General features: G+C 32.2%; 1 long non-coding RNA gene across 1 annotated transcript; it reads left to right on the forward strand.

Moving 5' to 3' along the window:
* The first annotated feature begins 15147 nt into the window (after nt 1–15147).
* On the forward strand, nt 15148–15795 carry LOC133802533 (uncharacterized). The gene is made up of 2 exons (XR_009877379.1): nt 15148–15408; nt 15604–15795. It is a non-coding gene; the product is annotated as an uncharacterized LOC133802533 (long non-coding RNA).
* The last annotated feature ends 6229 nt before the right edge of the window (nt 15796–22024 follow it).

Below are 22024 nucleotides of genomic sequence, written 5' to 3' on the forward strand. Positions count from 1 at the left end.
TCACATCGATCATACTATTTCCCCCACTTATATTTTTGCAAACTTTTCTTCTCTTTTTTTTCAATGCATATTTTTTTTCCTTTTTTCAACTTCATTGGGAGAAATAGTATATTGTATCATTCACATTACAATCCAACAAACCAAGACAAGTTTTCCCCTTCTTACAATCCATAACCCAACCCACAAAAGTAAGACATTTATATAAAACTATGGTGTCATGGGTCACAAAAACAGATAAAATTTTCAAGCTACAAAGGTTTAGATATTGGATTCATAAAAGAGAAAAAATTAGTCATTATGGCAAAAAAATGGGAAACTAGGGTATTAAATTTCATTAGTAAGCTTGAAAGAGTCAAACGATCCAAAGGAACATGCCTTAATCATCTTCCTAGTCAAGTGTACTTAGGATTTTGCCTCAAATAATTAATCAATAATTTCTATAGTGGTTGAGACTATATATATAGATAATATCATGCATAAATATGTCCAAACATTAGTGAAAATGTAAATCTAATTGTACATACATTATGTTTAAAAATCGAAGATCTAACTTAAGTAACAACCACACAAGAGTTAAGCACATAATTCATGCAGAATTCATCAGTTTCCTAGAATTAGTCTCATCTCAATCAGAAGTATTATCATTGAAAAATGACTTTCAACAAAACCATGCTTATAAAACCTAAAAAGAAACTAAAATTAAAAAAAATGGCACTAAAAACAACTAAACATAATACAAACACAAATAAGAACTAAAGAAATGACAAAGAAAAATAGAAGAGACAGTTTTCCCTCCCCTCACACTTAATTTAAGCATTGTCCTCAAGGCATATATTAAATAAAAATTAATGCAAAATAAAATAATAATTGTAAGAAAAAATCCCGCATGTTTGCTTTGTTTAACGTTGTTAGCTCAGCGAAATGCTGCTCTCAATATCTTTATGTTGGGTATTTCAATGAAGTCTCATTTGCTTTGATATTACCAAGAGAATCAGACACATTGAATCTGATAACTTCACCATCAAATTCCATTGTCAGTGTTCCTGCTCTAACATCCAACTTTGTATTTGTTGTCATCAAGAATGGTCTCCCAAATAAAACCAGTGTCAGATTGGGTATTGATGCATCCCCCATTTTCAAGTATATAGAAATCTGTTGGAAAGACAAGTCCATTAACCTTCACTAGCACATCTTCAACTACCCCTAAAGGATAAGCATTAGTGGATCAACCAGTTGAATAATAACTCTTGTCTCCTTTAGTGGCCCAAGATTTAAGGAACCATATGTTGAATATGACATGAAATTAATCGATGCTCATAAATCTATCATACACCACTCAATCCTTTTATTCCCAATCATACAAGGAATTGTAAAGGTTACACAATCCTTGCATTTTGGTGGCAACTTCTTTTAGAGAACATCGGAGATGTTCTCCCCAACACTTATCTTCTCATCACCCATCAATTTCTTCTTATTCGTGCACAATTCCTTCAAAAATTTAGCATAACGAGGCACTTGTTTAATAACATCAAGTAATGGAATGTTTACCTCAACTTTGCAAAAATTCTGAAGAATTTCCTTCTCTGCTTCCTCTTTCTTAAACTTTTTTAATCTGCTTCGAAAAGGCGGACGAGGGACATAGGTTGGCATAGTTGGTTTATGTGACTTTTTCTGCATTGATGGTTCATCATGGATGGAGTTGTCTACTACTTTCTTTTTCAATGGAACTGGCGACGAAGGTTGTGTGGGTGGCTAATATTGTATACCACTTTGTAGTGTTATCACACTTACATTTGCTATTGGGTTCCTCCTTGGCTAGCGAGGTAGTCATTCAGAATTTTGAAATTCAAGCTTGCTTAGAGATGTAGAAATATGTCCTACTGTGTTCTCTAAATTCATGAGAGATTCTTGAGTACTCTGAAGAATTAATTGAGTTTGTATATTGGAGCCACCAAAGTTTTAAGCATGTTTGATATTGATGGTTCCTGATCTTGTGGGACTCCAGTAGGAGGTTGTTGAGGATGAGGTGCATAGGCTTATTAAGGCATTTGTTGGTAATTAAACCCTGGTGGTCTGGTAGGTGTTGCTTGTTGTTGGTTCCAATATCTTAAATTAGAATGATCCATCCATCCCTCATTATACGTATTTGAATAGGGATCATATTGTTGTCTTGGCTGCCCAGGAAAACCACCAATTTCATTTACTTGCTCAGTTTGTACCTCTTGAAGAGTGGAACAAGCATCAGTAGGATCCCCACCCCCTGACATATCCCACAAGGTCTTACTTGATGACCTAAGGCAATTTCACTACACCAAATACCCCTTTCCATAACACATTAATATAATACTAATAAAAAAGTATTATGCTAGAGTATTATATTGGGAAACTTTATGAAAAAAGGGCGGTAATATATTACACCATCCCACCACTTAGCTTTTCTTTTTTTTTTCATTTCTGAGACCTGAGAATTTGTGAGACCCGAGAGACCCATTTCCTTTCCTTCAACATTTCTGAGACCCGAGACCCATTTCCTTTCCTTCAACATTTCTAAGATGTTCCTTCAACATTTCTGAGACCCATCCTTTCCTTCAACATTTCTGAGACCCATTTCCTTTCCTTCAACATTTCTAAGACCCATTTCCTTTCCTTCAACATTTCTGAGACCCATTTCCTTCAACATTTCGACACAAAGGAGAGACCCATTTCTTCGGCTTGGTACGGTCTCCAAACTCCTCACTCTCTCTCTCGTCTTTCTCTATCTCTCTGTCAACCTTCAATTTCCAGTCGTTGGGCTTCTCAGATTCGTTCTTCTCTTCGATCTTGGCAAGCCAGGTAAGTATTTAGTTGTAGATGTTAGATTTATCAGCTTGAATCTCATAGAATCTATAAAATTTGTGGTTTTCAAAATTAATTTTCGATTTTGCATATTGCTGGGCTTTGACTTTAAAATGTTTTTTGTTGAGTTTTATGTGTTTTGTCTTTCTGGGATATGATTATAGTGGAGTTTTATCGGGTATGATAGCTATGTAATACTCACCTTGATAAAGCAGGGCTGAGTTCTAATACTTTTTTTTTAAATCATCAATATGCTCAAAGTTATGTTATAGGTTGCTCAATTAAGTTTCTTTTGCAAACTGGTTAATTGAAAATACAAGCAAGAGATTAACTTACATATCCTTTGCTGACATTTTTGTAAAACCAATTGCAAGAGCATGCTGCTTTCCTTCAGCCATTATGGCCTGAGAGTAATCAGTTTTACAATCAGAAAAAACTTGAAAAGCCTAGACTTCAAGATTTATCAGTGATAAAACACGGAAATATTCACTGAATGTAAACTTAACGGTGAGAGTTGCTATTCTTTTTTAGTTGATTATTTATTTATTCTTTTTTTTTAAAAAAAGGTGAGGATAAATTTCTACTTGGCTTTTCTTAATACATATAAGAGTATGCTCAAGTGGGGCATTAAATTGCATGCTGTTTTGGGATTCTACTGCCATTTACTAGTCCACTGGAGTCGGGACTTGATCATTAGTAGATGACTTTGTTTTTGTTTTTGTTTTTTCTGTTCTCTTCATGAAGTCCTTTCTGTAGTGTAGTTCGGCTGATGGTCCTCTAGAGTTGGAACTTGATCATAAGTAGATGACTTTGTTTTTGTTTTCTTTTTATAAAGTCTTTCTGTAATGTAGTTGGGTTGATCAATGAAGTTGCATTATTGAATTCTTTTTTTCTACCTTAGGTGCAGGATTTACATTCAATAACCCCTGATTATTTTCTAGAAGTTAGTGGCGCAGTAATTCATCCTCTTTCGTATCAACAGGTTTGTTAGTTGGATTTTGAACTCTAATTAAAATTACATTCTACAGCTTCTTCCCCTCCCTTCCTCTAGATATTTTTTTCAGTATGACTGACTGAGTTTTCTTTATCTCATGCTATGCCGGTTGCAACGCTTGTAATTAATAAGATAATTTAGTTTTTGTTTTGTTGTGTTGCTAATTAAAAGATGCACAAAGATGGCTGTAATTGTGTAGGCGTACTTGACCAATATATTTTTTCATTGAGACTCATGTTGTTGGCATTTTATCTTTTCTCAGTTTCTTCTGTTCAGTGTAGTCATCCCTTGTCTATCTAATCGTGACATTCTATGCAAGTGACAAACTCTTTCGTAAACAATTTTCCTATTTTTTTCTAGCAAAAAAATATGATTTTTTTTTTAAGAATATTTCTTAAAAATTGATTTGGTGGCTGTTTAAGGAATTTTAAATTTTGCTTGGACCAAACAGAACAAAATACCGTGTAATATTCTCTTTACTGGCTCATGTGTAGTTGGTGGTCAATGTGTTGTTTCTTTTAAGTAGCTGTCTTTATTTTATTTGGGCATATGTACTTATAAGAATTTTCATTATCACGAGTCAATTAACCTTATTATCATTTAATGTTCTTTTCCCTTACTGCAGGCTAGAAATTTCCGTTTTAATTGTGGCCTTGTATATGTTACAGAACTAGGGTACGTTATTCTATTTCCATTTTGATGTTCATATGTTGATTTTGGTTATTTTATTTGGCTGACTATTTGTATGATCGATAACAATATGCTTTAGTTGTAATTAATACTAACAAGCCAATTTCAAACATTGATGTATCTATCCAAACTTTTTTGTGAGGAGCCAAAGATGAATTCTAGTAATAATTAATACTAGGGTTTTTAGCATGATTGTCCCGAGTTATTCGCTGTTTGACAATTTGGTCCTTGAGAATTTATTGTTGTTGTTGTGGCAACCAGATCCTTGAATTAACAAATTAGTGCCAATTACGGACTGTTACTTCTGGCCAATCCTTGAGGAAATTAGCCACGTGAGAACCACACAAGAATATTGAGGGAAAAAATGATTTTCCAGCATTCACTCTCCTATATTTTGTCACGTGGCTGTCACAAGGGTTAATTTCATCAATGAATGGACGGAAGTCATGTAATTGGCAATTCACAAATAACTCATGTCATAATCATGATAATATGTTTAAACTAAGTTCCACATGATGAGTTGTTTCCGGAACTATCTCCCTTCCAAACCCTGCAATCTTATAGCAGCCCATTGATTCTCACATTTCCCAATCTTTCTATAGGTTGCATTAACGATCTTCTTGGTGCCATTGTTCTTAAGAGTATTCTTCTCTTCTAAAACTGATAATTTTAAATTTGAATGATCCAAAGCTTCCTAAATGGTTTTTGGAATAAAGGCTTTATAGTCATTAGAGTCTATGTTAGGATAGGTAGCAAGCAATAGGATGTTAAGTCCTTACCTAAGGGCTATAGGAATATCAAGATCTAAATGCTCATAAATAGGAAGCATAAGAGGAATAGGATTACCTTAGATTATCCAAAACGACCAGTATTTGGAAGTGATGATTGGCTCTGGTCTAGAATTGTAGGAGGATCTCCACTATTTTGATTAATCCTTCTAGTATAAACACGAAGCTCAAAAGAAGGGTACTTTTGTATCATTTCACCCATGATTGTGTTACATTAGTTCATTGAAATGGTAAACTACTAGTTACTTTTTTCTCATTATTTAAAACTTCCTCTTCTTGAATTTGAGTTTTACTTTCTATAAAACTTTGAAAATAGGTATGGAATGCCAAAATTAATCTTCATTCTCCCCTTGAAGATAAGTCGGGCCAAAATATCCAAACTATGGTCTAATTTTCTATTTATTTTTTTCAAAAAGATAACATCCATACTAATATGAATTTTCTGTGTTTTTGTATTCAAACATTTGTCTGGTTTGGAGCATACCCAATGAAAATACATTTTCTAGTTAGGATCTAAGGTGGTCAGGAATGTGATTGAAAATAGTGCAACAAAATATCTTTAGAGGTAAATATTAAATTATCCTATTTTCAGGAAAATAAGGAACTTTTAAGACATGCCATGGTTTAAAAAACTATATTAGGAATCGAGGCATTTTCCTATTATGAATCACATATTTCAAATCGGATTGAGGTGTAAGTTTTGAATGAAAATTACAAAAAATGTTACAAAATTATGAAAAATAAGGAAGCAATAAATTCATCCGTTATTCAAAAGGCCTTCAAGGACTACTTTACTTTATAGGCTAAACAAAGGAAACCTGCAACTAGACATGAAATAATCACAGCTGTCACAATCACAATCGTTCAACACATTTATTTTTATTTATAGGCTATTTGATTACAGATAGCAAGTATACCAAGTATGTTGACCATATCCTCACAGATATAGTCTGAAACCTCTCAACAGTTTTATTTGAAAAGCCTAGACTGCATGTAGTAATTTTTAAACTTAACAAAAGGAAATCATTGACTACTCATTTATTCTTATGTATGTACATTTGATGACTGCTGAAATAAGCTTCAATAGTTTAACTAGCCTTGCATGAGTCCTACTTAAAGCATTGCCAATTTCTTGCATGGAATCAGTTAACCTGCAAAGTGAAACCCAACCATATAGATCGCTTCCCTGATTTTTGATTTTTTTTCTTGTACCTTTCAGTTGTTGATCATCAAGAGTAGAAACTAATAATGAAGGTTCTGACTTCCATTGGAGCAAGTTCCACAACTAGCTTTGTTGGATCAACTGGTCTTCCCCTTGATACCTTTGGCTCTTCATAAGAGCCTTCTACTTTCCAGACTAGTCTCTTTTTCTCCATTTCTGCTCTTTTTTGGTTAGCAAACAAACTGGTCTTTTCTAAGCTATTTATCTTCTTATTGTTGAACACCTTTTTCAATTCTACACTTGCCATAATGGAAATATCTTTATCCTCTCCAACCTCGTACAAGTGTGCCAATCTAAGGAGGACTTCTCCACCTTCCAGCTCCTGAAGAGTCAGTATTGCAACATTATCAGGTAAAGCATACTTTCATCTTAATACAGTTGATAATTATCTATTTAATGTTAAATAGTATTTGCTATGATATTCTTTCTTCTACCAATGAGTTTGAATAATACAATCTGGCTTGCTAAATGAGTACTAGAAGGCTAGAAGACAACATCTTTAGGTGTAGAGTTTTCAACCAATTTCATATGCTAGAGAACTATTTATAATCAGTATCTTTGAAGGTTTATGCAACTAAATTATTTGGCTACCATAATTTAGTAGAGCAGCATTTTTATTAGTATTAAGTTGCTGAAATAATGTTTATTTTAGTATTTTAGTACCTGAATTTAAGATAGAATGAGCGAAAAATGATGGTGATTATGAAAATGATGATTTTTTTGGACATTTGAGTTGGAATATGTTTCTTTATGTTAAGTTTGTACCATTAATGAATATAGTTTATGATTTTAAGACTCGTAACAAGTAATTTCATGAATTTTATGGTTTTATTTTATCATTTAATTTTAATTTTGTATCAATATTTTAGGTATTGATTGTATTCCTTTGGTTGTGGATCGAATTGGCAAGGAGCAAATTTATTTCACTTGATTATTAATAGCAAGAGGTACGGAAGTATGTTCTCTTAACTCTTTTATTAATATCATACAAATGTTAGAGGCGTTTGAATATCTTAAATATTCATCCATAGAGAAGTAGGTTCTGAGGTTAAAATTGTGTGCTGCGGTGATAACGGAAGGTTGAAAACTTGTGTGTCTTAGAGAAGTAGGTTCTGGAAAATTTGTTTGTGTGTTGCGGTCATATAAGGATGAAAACTTATTTTGTGTTGTTTGAATTTTTTTACTTGGTATTGAAAGATGGTTAGGTAAGATTTTAATTTTACTTAGTGGTTGGCATATTAATTTTATTTTTGTTAATAATCAATTGTTGACAATTATAAAGCTAAAAGTACTAGTAGACTATTCCCATAAGAATGATTAATTTAACAAATTTATAAGCATTTTATTACTTTTAAGCTAGACAAAAGCTTAACAAATTTATCCATAAGAACTATATTACTTTTAAGCTAGACAAAAGCTCAATGATTGAACAAAACACAAGAAGATCCAAAAGAACAATGCAGACCTTAGTAAATGGTAAAAAAAAAAAGATAGTTGCAACAAAGAACTAAACCAAGTAGTCTTGTGTTTCCATATTAGCTTTAGACAAAATAGTGTTATAAAGAAAATTCAAAATAAAATGCATGGCAAAGAAACAAGTAAATATATATACACTTGATTCATTATATTACCAATAACAGAAATAAACAAGCAAAAAAGCAATTAATAATATATAAATATATGTTTACCCAAACAGAAATAGAGATTGCTGTACTCATTCATCACACTATAAATATATCAATTAGTCTTATAGTATTTCAGGGGAACAAATTGAAAAGCCTAATTAAGTATGCGAATTTTAAAAGAAGCTTAACATTGAAGAATCCACTGTGGCTAACAAAAAATGACTAATCATTAGAAAGAAAGAAAAAATAAATTTAATTGTTAAATCTTGCTGGTTGGTATCTCTTAGCACCTGCTTTATTTTCATCTTTAATGACTTTGTTTGAATTGAGTGGCCAAAGGGTATATTATACCATATACCTCCCCCATCCATGGAATTCAATTCTCATTTTTCTCTCCTGAGATATGGTAACTTAATAGTAAAAAAAGAACAAACATAAAAAGGAATACTGCAAAGTAAAAGCATATTGGCATCATTGTGATGTTAGTAAAGTAATATGTGTGTGTGTGTTAATATATATCTATGACTTTCAGCAACTTCAATCATACTTTAATGGGAAAACTTTATTTTTTTTGTCTTGTTTTGGCTAATCAATGGCCAAACCATGTTTGTCTTCTGTCACAAGTTCTTTTGAACATGCTTAAAAAGCTTGGCCTTTTTTCTCACCTTTGAATATGATTTTACAACAAAAGCCATCCATGCACATAAAACAAAATAAATTAGTTGAAGTTGTCAGGTTAACTCACTTGGGTTTTTCTACAACAAAATTATAGGTGAACCAAATAATCGGAACATTACTATACAATACAATTTATAGTGTAATTTGATTTAACTTTTATGTATTTTGTGTGTGCATAAATTCATTCAATATCTAAATTATTAATAAGTTTTGAATAATACTTCTATAAAATACATTGAGTTATAAATAAAAAGTAAAAGGTAAGATAAACGTAATATATTATAAATTAAGCTATAAATAAGCAAAACACATAATAGACTATGAAAATAAAACAGAAAAGAACTGTAACAAAATAATTATTTAGACTATAAAATGTATATAAAACAATACAATAACATATATGTGAAAACCAGAATAAATTTTCTCACTCAACACATGAGATGAACACTTTGTTTTAAAACCTTTCCAAGCAACAAACTGCTTGAAAATGTACCTCACATTAACTATGAATTAAAATCTGAGTAAGATACTCCAACAAGTCATCTTTGGTTTATTCAATTCCACCAAGGCATGGAATGGAGAGACTTGAAATTCTCTTTTAAGATGACCTGAAATTCAGCCAAGGCATGTTTTCTTTTAAAAGCATGTGTGTTAATGACCTTGTCATGACCCTGAAATTACAACCGCAAATAATGTGATTGTCATGTCTAACAGTTGTTAAACCCAGACAAAAAACAAGATTTTATTAAGAGAACAACATCAAATTCAAATTCATTGGAGATGGATAAAAGTTGGATCCATCTTAACAGGTTAGTAAACAAAATCATATAGTTTATTTTGGGTATAAGTTTAAGTGTCAGTGCTTGATTATTGAAGTATGCTCTAAAATTGTAGAGCAACGGTGGAATATGAGCAAAAAGTTAGGGAGTTTGTTAAGATAGCCATGACGAATCTCGGATTTCCAGCCAAGATTCTTTGTCCATGCAACAAATGTCACAATCTAAGACATCAACTTTCAGACGAAGTTGTCAAACACTTAGTTTTGTGGGGCATGGACCAATCTTACAAAACATGGTTTTATCATGGGGAAGATCCAGTTCAAAGAAGCATGACAAACACAAGTTTTGAATAAGATTTATTTCAGGCAGTGGGAGTATTTTCAAGTAACGCCAATGATTTTGGTGACGATAACAATGATGCTGATTTTCAGAGTCTATTAGCAGATGCTGAATCTCCATTGTATGAAGGTTGTTCAAAGTAAACAAAAATTTCGTCTATTGTTGGGCTGTATAATCTAAAAACAAAGCATGGAATCTCAGATGTTGGCTTTAGTCAGATGTTGGAGATGATCAAAGAAATGTTGCCGAAAGATAATCTCCTACTGACATCAATGTATGCAGTTAAAAGTTTCTAAAGATGTTTGATATGAGCTATAAGCATATCCATGCTTGTGTCAATGATTGTTGTTTGTATACAAAAGAGAATGCTGATGCCCAAGTATGTCCCACTTGTCAATATCCAAGATGGAAGCAAAATGAACAGATAAAAGAGATTATACAAGGGAAGCCTCCCATATTGTTGAGATATTTTCCTATTATACCAAGGTTTCAAAGGATGTTTAGAAAAGAAGAAACGACTTTAAGCTTAAAATGCCATTCAACCAATAAAAGAAGTGACGGAAAAATGCGGCACCTGGTAGATTAAGAGGCTTGGGATGTAATTTATGAGAGATGGCCAGATTTTCAACTTGAACCTAACAACCTTCGATTAGGACTTGCTGCTAACGGGATCAATCCTTACAAAAATATGAGTTCTACGTATAGTTGTTGGCCTATAATGCTCGTTGTATATAATCTGCCACCTGCGTTTTGAATGAAAGATGAATTTACCTTTCTATCTATGTTGATTCCTGGACCTAAACAACCTGGGAATGTCATAGATGTTTACTTAGAGCCCTTAATAGATGAGTTACTTGAATTATGGAATGGTGTTTATACATATGATATTTCTACAAAGAAGCTTTTTAATTTAAGGGCCATGTTGCTATGGACCATAAATGATTTTCCAGCTTATGGAAACGTAGCTGGATGTGCGACTAAAGGGAAGTACGATTGTCCTGTTTGTGGCGAGCACTCAAATGTTGTTTGGTTGAAGCATAGCAAAAAGATGTCCTTTTGCAATCATATTCGATTTCTACCACAAGAACACTGTTATATAAAGAAGAAATATACAACAGCTAGGGCAAGGGAAAGAGCACCACAATGTCCAATTATATTGACAGGTGTTGAAGTAGCTGAGCAGTTAAGCAAAGTGACTAATGACTTTGGAAAGGGAAAAAAGAGGAGTCGTTGTATAGACACAGAAAAAATCTGGAAGAAGCAGTCTATTTTTTTTAGGCTTCCTTATTGGGAAATATTAGTTGTTCGTCATAACCTTGATGTTATGTATGTTGAAAAGAATGTTTGTGAAAGCATACTTAACACATTTCTTGATTGCAAAGGAAAATCTAAATATCACTACAACTCGAGATTAGATTTGATAGAGATGGGCATTATGCCTCATCTTCATCCGTATGAAGAAAATGGTGTTACTCGTCTTCCTGCTGCAGCTTACACTCTATCAAGATCTGATAAGAAGTTGCTTTGTGAGAGGCTATTTGACTTGAAATTGCCTTATGGATATAGCTCTACCATTAGAAACTATGTAGATGTGGAGAAACAGAAGCTAACAGGACTTAAGTCTCATGATTGTCATGTGATTATGCAACAACTATTGCCTATTGCTATAAGGGGTTTAATGGAAGAAGGTTGTAGAGAGACAATTCTTCGGCTCTCTAAGTTTTTCCATGGATTGTGTCAGCGTGTGGTTGATAAGGAGGAAATTATGAAATTGTAACTAGAAGCCTTTGAAATTCTTTATAAACTAGAAGAATATTTTCCTCCTTCTTTCTTTGATCCAATGATTCACTTGGTTGTTCATTTAGCATGAGAAGTTAGACTTTGTGGTCTGGTGCAATTTCGATGGATGTACCATTTTGAGAGATATATGAAAGTATTGAAAGGATTTGTAGCAAAATATGCACGACCAGAAGGATGTATTACAAATCGCTATTTTGCTGTTGAATGTGTACGCTTTTGTGAAACATTTTTAAAGCAAAATGATAATCAAGATAGTACATTACTAGAAGAAAATCCACTATCAGCAGCAGAGTGCTTTGAGCTTGACTGATTGAACTTGGAAATAGCGCATCGGTATGTGTTGTTTAACTCAGATATTATAGAACCATTTCTCAGTGTCCATATGGATGAGCTGAAAGAAAGGCACTCAAATCTTAATAACAATCAAACTTTGTTGTGGAATCGACATTCTGAAGGGTTCCTATTATGGTTTTATGAAAAGGTTGTATTCTATTGCCAAGATAAAAGTTTACGTTTTGTTTTAGTGTAAAATTTTCTTACAAGTATATTTTTATTTTCAGATTTCTAACTTGAACAAAGTAGATGACATGTAAGCTCAATTGGCTGAAGGTCCAAGTCGCGGTGTCACTTCCTATAAAGGGTACATGATTAATGGAATTTGATTCGATAAAAAAGGAGCTGAAAAAATAACTCAAAACAGCGATGTATACTTGGAAGCACATGACAGTGGGCAATTGAATGACAAAGAAGAGTATTTTGGTGTTATCAAGGATATAATTACGCTTGATTATCGTACTTTTAAGGTGCCATTGTTTTGGTGCGATTGGGCGAATATTCGAATGGGTGTTAAGAAGTCGGAGTTCTATACGCTTGTAAATTTTAATATAGGACAAGCTCAATCCATTAGGGATCCATTTGTATTAGCTTCACAAGTGAAAAAAGGCTTTTTATGCAAGGGAGAATGAGTCAAGTAATTGGTATATAGCTTTAAAGGATTCAAATAGAGGGTGTTTTGGACTTGAATCCAATGAAGAAAATTGAGTTCCCTGTTGTTTCTTATGTACTTTGAATGAAACAAATCTGCTTACACTTTTTGTATGTAATTTTGGTGTATTATTACTCTTTTGTTGAATGAAACAAATCTGGTTTTAATACTCTCTATGGTGTACTTTATGATTTTATTTTAATTTGAATGAAATAATTCTGGTTTTATGGTTTTGGTGTATGTTTATTACTCTTTGGTGATCCGCATTTCTGATTTATATTCTTATATTATCTTTCTTTTTATATTGCAGCAATTTCAACTTGAAAAATGAGTACATTACGAAGATCTCCAAAAAAACACCTTCGTCCAGGTGCTTTATGCAATTTTGTGGCCAAAAAGCGAAAAGCATCATTGAAGACTCAAGCTGATTGCGACGATATGTTGCTTGGAAGCCCTGTTTTAAAGAAAAAGAGTGCTCTTCGTAGGTTTTCTGCACCTGTTAGAGTTGTAATTGACTCACCACCTGCTCTTAGTACTAGAGCAGCAACTTATCGTATGGTCTATAATACAGAGCCAGATCCAAATGATGATGTGGAAGACATGGAGATGTCACTTGGAAGTTCAAAAACTAGAAGATCTCTTAATTATGAAGTAGATAAGGTAGTAGATAGTGTTTGTGAAAATGGAGTAAGGGAGGAACATGAAGAGATAGCTGATGAGGAAAGGGTTGGTGCAGAATTTGAAGAAGGGACTGCTGCACAATGTGAAGAAGTGGCTACTGCGAAATGTGAAGAAGTGGCTGAGATAGAACTTGAACAACCTCTTAGAAAATTTGTTAGATTACAAAAAAAAACTGATGAGGCAAATCAAACTGAGATTGAAGAAATACCTCAAGATGTAGATGCGAATGTAATGAACTTAGCCAAGAAGACAAGGGGAAAAACTATATTGGAAAATCTTACCAAGAGGAACAATGACTTAAGGATAATAAATTGGAATGAAAAAGGGCAACCAGTTGGTACTAACTCAGTGCAATTTTCTTCTTTTGTGGGCGCTCTTGTGCGAGAGGTTGTTCCTTACACTATTTCAGATTGGAGGAAAGTTTCACCAATTATGAGAGATGTTCTTTGGGCATCTATTCAGGTAGAATTACAAGTTTTATGACTATATTTTATTTTTATATATTCAGCTCTACACTTAAACATATAATATATTATTCTATATTCTATTGTAGGCACAATATGACTTACATGATGATTGGCAAAAAAAATATGTGCTTTGAAATGATGGCAGAACTATGGAGAGCTGGGAAATCTAGACTTTTAAAGCATATTATCAATGAAAAAAATGAGAGTGAATGACTATCCTTAAAGCCGGATTGCATAAAAAGTGATGTAGAATGGAGAGCATTTGTTGCCAAAAAAATTAGTAAAGAACATTTGGTAAGAAGTATGATGTAAGAAGTGATGTTGCTGCCTCTTTTATCTCTGTTGGTGTTAAATTAAATATAGTTATGCCTCTTTTACTTATTTATTAATTAGGATATAAGGGCCAAATACCAAGAGAGAAGAAAGAAAGTTGTTCCACACACCTTAAGTCGAAGAGGATATGCTCGAACAATCGATGCTATGGTAATAATTAAGTTTTATACTATTTGTATTTTTGCTTCCATTATTGTAGTCTCTATTTTATAATCTCTATTGTTGTATTGTGTAGAAAAAATAAAATGAGGATGTTAAAATATCTAGAATCGATGCTTTTCAGAGAGCCCATACCAAGAAGAATGGTGAAACTGTAAACCCAACGACATCTGATATTTTTGTGAGTATTAGTCATTTAATTTTTGTGAATTTATATTTATTTTCCATAATGCATACATTAGTTATACTAATTTATATGCAGGGTTCATTGAATGAGATTCTCCTTGAAGACCCAAAATCTGGAACTACAGACAACGCTGATGAGGATGCCTTGACAAAATTGTTTGGTAACCCAAAATCTGGTCGTTTAATCAGACACGGAAGAGGCGTAACAAGGTCGAAGCTAACTGTTGTTAATATGTGTAATAGCAAGATCTCCAAGTTAGAAGAAGAGCAACAGAATATGAAGCTCAAAATGACTGAAATGATGAATCTACTTAAAGAACACTTGGTGGTAATTCTATCTTGCACTTATAAGCCTTAGTTTTATTTTCTTCCAATGAAACTTATCTTGGTTTTATATTTAGGTTGGTGGTAAAGTGATACCAAGCGAAGGACAGTCTCACAATGTACCGCAGTCAAACAATATTCAGTCCCCTAAGGTAAATTATCAAAGTTGTTATTGTTTTAAATTTTCATTTTAGAAGAACAAATACAGAAACTAATATAATGTCTTTAAAATCAATTTGGTAGAGTATTGCACTAGAAAAAAGACATAACTTTGCAGAAGGGAAGAATGCTTGCTACTTGCTTGACTGGGCAGATGTAATTGTTGCTGAAGGTCGTTGGGATTCTAGTGATCCAAAGATAACTGTACATGGAAAGCCTCTTCGACCAGACTTTATGTGAGTATGGGTTGATGTTGATATTGTACCATAATCTTACTTATTTCGTCCTAATAATGCAATGCTTACAATACAAGAAGCAGTTGGTTCCACAGTTGCATGACCTTCTAAAAAAGTTATTCCAAGAGGTACATTTTCATACTCAAAAAAGAACCAATGTCTTATAATTTAGTGTTTGCTTTCTTTGTTTGCTTTGGTGTAGTTGTGAATTCATTATTTTGTATGTGATGTCCTCTCTTGGATATAATTTCCATAGCATTTTTATTGAAGTAATTTGTGATGCTAGATAATATCAATAAAATATTTCTTTGTTTATTTTGCAGATGTGACAAGCGAAATAGAAAAGGATACTTAATTTTGAAGGCTTTGTGTTGGGCAGCTGTAGAATATTTTGTGTTGAAAGTAGTAACTTTTCAATATGTTGAATATTTAAGACTACTTGTATACTTAAAGAACATTTTGTTGTTGATGACAGTGTTGAATGTTTTAAACTAATTTGTGGATTGTTAATACAATGATGAATGTTTTTACTTTTTGTTATTTGAAAATCAACACTACAACAAATTTGATATACAATGACTCCCTACAATGTCTTACACCATTGGTGTAAGACATTAAAACTTATCAGGGGTTTTAAATGTCTAATGGTGTAAGACATTGAAAGTTTTTATTAATGACTACAATTGGAAGACATTAAAAATGGTGGAAGACGTTGGAAATAGGTTGAGAAGTGGCCAGGGGGACATCTAATGTCTCCCACTGGGAGACGTGGGACACGTGGCACGTCTCCCACTGGGAGACATTGAATGTATAGAGGGGTACATCCAACGTCTCCCACTGGGAGACATGGGACACGTGGCACGTCTCCCAATGGGAGACGTTGGATGTACCCCTCTATACATTCAATGTCTCCCAGTGGGAGACGTACCACGTGTCCCACGTCTCCCAGTGGGAGACGTTGGATGTCCCCCTGGCCATTTAATGAATTTTGGGTCTTCTTCTTCCTCATAACACCAAACAGAGAGAGCACGAAAGGGGCTGCGATTTTAGGGTTTTCAAGGTTAGTTTTTTTTAATTTTTATGAATTTTAGTTAATTATTTTGATAAAAAATCATAGGTTTAGCATTAGGATGAGTAATATACATGATTTTGTGTTAGTTTTACATTTTTATGCATTTTTTCTATACATTGTTAGATTTATTTGTTTTTCCATGGAGGTTTTTTATAGATTTAAGATTTCATAGTTTTTTTTTAATTTAACCTATCACATTGTATATATTTCATTATAATATATATGTTCATGATTTTTTTTAATTTTTATCATTATTTATTTCGAAATTTAGATATATTTTTGTATGTATATTTAAACTTCTTTTTTTTTTTTTTTAAATTCTAACTATTTTGTTATATATATATATAGTTATTATGTTAAAATAAATTTATTAAATAATTTTAAAAATATAAATATATGAAAAAAATTATGTTTTTGTTGATTATTGAGATTTTAGGTTATGAAATTTTTTATTGATTTTTTGTTTAGGTTATAATTAGTGGCTCATTGGAGTTTTTTTTTTATTTGTTTACCAATCAATTACTTATTAGGAATTTAGTGATATTTGTTTAGTAATGTTTAACATATTAATTAATTTAATTTCGTAGGTTGTGATTTTGGTGGTGAGATTTTAGAGAGTACTTTGCATCAAAACTTCTATATCTATCAATCACACATTTGAGGTAATTAAGTTTCTAAAATTATAATAATAAGTTATATATTGCTAGATATTTAGTGATATTTTATTTATTATTTATTAATTTATTTATATTGGTTTGTGGATTTAATAGCGAATTCGATTACTACTTGAAGTAATTTTGCTAGCTTTTGAATTATTAATTGCAAGAGGTAAATATATATTCTCTTACTTCTACTTTTAATATTATTAAACAAATGTTAGAAGAGTTTGAATATCTTAAATATTCATCCATAGTGAAGTAGGTTATGAGATTAAAATTGTGTGCTGCGGTGATAACGGAAGGTTGAGAACTTGTGTGTATTAGTGAAGTAAGTTCTGAGAAATTTGACTGTGTGCTGCGGAGCTATAAGGAAGAAACTTATTGTATGTTGTTTGAATTGTTTGTTTTGCTATTCACATGTAGATGGTTAGGTCACTATTATAGGGGAAATGCTGCCCGATTTTATCTAGGATAATAAACAATTAATTTTATATAGGCATTCTATAAGGAAGAAACTTATTGTATGTTGTTTGAATTATTTGTTTTGATATTCACATGCAGATGGTTAGGTCACTATTATAGGGGAAATGCTGCCCGATATTATTTAGGATAATAAACGATTAGTTGAGAACGGGCATTACTTGATTGAACATGCGAGTCCCGGGCATTACTTGAGAACGGTATTATTAATTAAAATTTACAAATTATTTTTGAAACTATAAATGTAATCAAATAATTAATTAATATATTTTACTTTATATTTCTTGCAGCTAACAAGCACATCATATACAGAGGCACAAATTGATGAGTTGCGACAAGAATGGGCGACATATATGTTGCCGATAATCCAAAGTTACCGACCTTGTTGATAGGTTTTTTTTTAATTTTTTAACTCTTTCTGCATACACAATGCAATATTTGTTTATTTTGAATATTTCTAACAAATATTGTATTTCTTGTATATATCTAACAAATATATTTTTTTCTTTCAATTTAAATTAATATTATTTCAATTTAATTAATTTAAATTTAGATTAAAATAATTTCAATTTAAATTAATATTATTTCAATTTAATTAATTATTAAATTAATTTCAATTTAGATTAAAATAATTTCAATTTAAATTAAAATAATTTCAATTTAAATTAATATTATTTCAATTTAATTAATTATTAAATCAAATTAAAATAATATTAATTATAAATTTATTTAATTTATTTTTTTTAAATGTGGGAGACTTTCAATGTCTCCCATTGGGAGACGTGGGAAGTGACTCACCTCTCCCAATGGGAGACGTGGGATGTCTCCTAGGGACTTCCCACGTCTCCCATTGGGAGAGGTGAGTCACTTCCCACGTCTCCCAATGGGAGAGGTGGAAAGTCAACGTTTGACTTTCCACCTCTCCCAGTGGGAGACGTGGGAAGTGAGACACGTCTCCCAATGGGAGACGTGGGATATATACCTACAATGACCCTAGCAACAACGTCTCACTAAGTGGGAGACATTGTAGACTTCCAATGTCTCCCAATTAAAGTCATAAAACATCTATTTTGTTGTAGTGCAAGTTCATTTGATGATGTAGTATATATTAGAAAGCTAATTTTAATTATATAAAAAAATTAAAATATAATAGAATAAATTAGTGTTATATAAATGAATATATAATGAGAATTTAAACTTATCTAAATATTAAAATAATACGAAAATTGTGTTATAATATCTATTACAATAACACTTTTTATGCAAAGAATTTTGTTATGCAAACTTCATTATATAACATAAATAATGTGTTATACTAAAGTGTAGTATAACACAAAAAATGTGTTATACTAAAGTGTAGTATAACAAAAATTTATAAGTATTGAAATGTGTTATATAATCGACTATAAATAATATAATTAAACACTAATCTATTTATTAAAATAACACAGAAAGTGTGTTATCGTTGACAGTATAATAACACATCTGTATAACAATGATAAAGTGTTATGTAAAGTACCTTGACCTACGATAACATAGTCGGTCTTAACACATCAAAAAGTGTTATGGTATGTTTTGATAACACATTTTTGGTGTTATTAAAAACATTTATTCTTGTAGTGTTTGTTGAACCATACTAGCAACAGCACAAGCCGCTGCTCTACTTTAGAGTTTGTCTCGTTTACTCCCATAACTGAAACCTCATGAAGAACTCCAAACTGTTGGGAATTGGCTGCCATATTAGAAATTAAACTCCCAGCTGCAGCATGAGTCTTTTCCACCAGTGCTTCCCCACTTGCAGCATCAATCATGTTGCTATCCAATGGAAATAGTCATTCATAAAAGTATTGGATCAAGAGTTGTTCACTTATTTGGTGGTAGGGGGAGCTAGCACATAATCCCTTAAATCTCTCCTAATACTCATATAATGACTCCACAGTCTATTGGCGAATGCCATATATTTCCTTCCTTATACTACCAGCCTTAGATGTTGGGAAGTAACACTCCAAGAACATTGTCTTCGTTTCATTCTAGGTATTAATAGTTCCAGGAGGAAGGAAATAGAGCTATTCCTTTCCACCATCCTTCAAAGACAATGGAAAGGCTCTCAATTTTATTTGCTCCTCAGTTACTAATGATGGCTTCATACTAGAGCAGAGTATGTGAAACTTTATTAGATTCATATTCGGGTCCTCTCCTGGTAGCCCATGGAAAGAGGGTAGTAAATGTATGAGGCTCAAAATAAGGTCAAAATTAACGTCCAATGCCAGATATTGAATATATAGAGGTTGATGGTTTAGATTTGGCACCGCCAACTCTTTCAACGTCCTTTCTGAGCCATCTGAGACTTAACTAATGTTTCAGAGTCAGAATTGTCGCCAGATGGTAATGGTATTTGTACTGGAATGACTTTCCTTAAATGTTGAAAGAGTGGATTTTCAGTGATAGTCCTTGAAGAGCGGGACAACAATGTCTCAAGATATTGCTTTTTGGCTTGTAGTCTTTCTTGAGTATCGTCACCAGCATATACACCTACAATCAAAAGTTTAAACTAGTTAGTGTGTAGTTAATTAGATTGAATAATAAAAAGACTTGCAATAGTCCCCGACAATGATGCCAAAAATTTGATGGGTGTTGTATGCCGTATCAAATTTAAATATATTTATTCCTTATTACTCACTAAATTATAAGTAAAGTGATAGTAAGGGTTGAAGCCACAAGGACTATTATTTAATTTATCTTTCAAAATAAAAACAAGAATTAAATAGGGGATTTTGTTTCAAGATTTAACAACATAAAATAAAGTAATAAACAAAGAACAATGGATAATACGATTTAAAAAAATAGTTATGAATTATTCTCCACCTTCGACAATCAATCTCTCAACAATGACGAATAATATTTCCTATTCCCAATTAAACTATTAACCCCACAAATAACACTTACGCAGTCAATTATCCTAGTTTTCCTAATATAATTAATCAAAGCTAAGCGCTCTTAATTAATCCTTTTTAACAAACAATAAATCCATTAAGCATGCGATCTATTTAACTTAGGAAAAACATTACACTCAATGGAAACAAGTTACTCTAGGAAAAAAATTCATTAAGCATGCAATTCATTTAACCTAGGTTATATTCTTCATCACAATTAAAATACCCGTCACAATACCCAAATTGCAATTTATCACCTACTTAGAATCCTAAACTATTAGGTGAATAACAATCCTAAGATGATTGTAGAACAATGCAAAATCCTAATTAGTGGCCATCTAAACAAGATTTTACAATAATCATAGCATTCAAATAGAAAAAAAGAAGCAATTTAATATAAGGGAATAGAAGGAATACAATTCATCAATGAATTAAAGATCTCATGTGTAGGTGTTGCAATTTTTCTTTTCTTTTAGGATATGCAAGTGTACATAATTGTTTGACAAGTAATAAAGTAGTAAGTAGTTTTATTGTCTCCTCAAGGATTGCTTTAAGCTAAATATTATAAAAATCAACTTTAACAATTTGGGTTGCAAACACTTTGAATTGATGTGAGTAATTAAGAATTTTCAAACTACTTTAGAAAAATAAAATGAGCAAATTAAACTAAATCAATGAATAGTCACTTTGCCAAATGAATGATGAAATAGCTAGGAATAACAATTCCCCCTAATTTGTGGTTCACCCCTAATGCTACAACAAAGTTCACAACAAAGTTACTATTGTAACTAAGATTCTATAACAATTGTACATGCCATCTTTCCAAATGCACATGCTACAATTGTCACAATTAAATCCACACATTCCTATGCTAATCCAATTTGAAGAACACAATTCAAGCATTAACCTTATATGTTTGCATGGTTCACTACAAATTAGAGTTCATTACCATCCCTAGTTTAAAAAGAGTTAGTTCATTATCATAATACTAAAATAACCACAAACTGAAAACACCATTGTTCTATGAGTTCATGATTGATACAAGGAATGCAAAAATTAAATAGAAAGACAGAAAAAGATTCTAGCCCCCAATGGTGGAATGTTTATTCTCTTCTTCCTCTTTTCTTGATTCTCTTCTCTTCTCCCATGTTCTTCCTCTTCTCCTAGATGTTTTAGCTCAAAAAAATTAAAAAGAAAATGGTTTTCTTATGGTCTTGGGCGGTTGCTGCAAGATTGAAGATGATACTTTATAAATTTTAGGGCTAAAAAATGAGTATAAACCCTCTCATTTCTCTCTCGGCGCGGGGACCACAATTTTCCCCTAAAAATACCAGTTCTTTTCAACCTCATCATCAATCTATCATGTCATTCTATCTCATTTAATGACTTTCTAAGTATGCATGACTTATGTTGCTGACTGTGCACACTTTGCTTCAGCAAAGTTGAAATGATGCTACAACAAAATTCTAGGATTTCAGCTCCAAGATGCTTTCTTTGCACAATTTCCACCAAGCTTTCCAAGCATCCTTTATTTTTGGCCTTCAAAATAGATATCACATTTTTTTAGTTCATAATAAAATTATTTTCCAATAAGATTTAT

Source organism: Humulus lupulus, chromosome 9 (assembly GCF_963169125.1).
Source record: "Humulus lupulus chromosome 9, drHumLupu1.1, whole genome shotgun sequence".
Classification (NCBI taxonomy): Eukaryota; Viridiplantae; Streptophyta; class Magnoliopsida; order Rosales; family Cannabaceae; genus Humulus; species Humulus lupulus.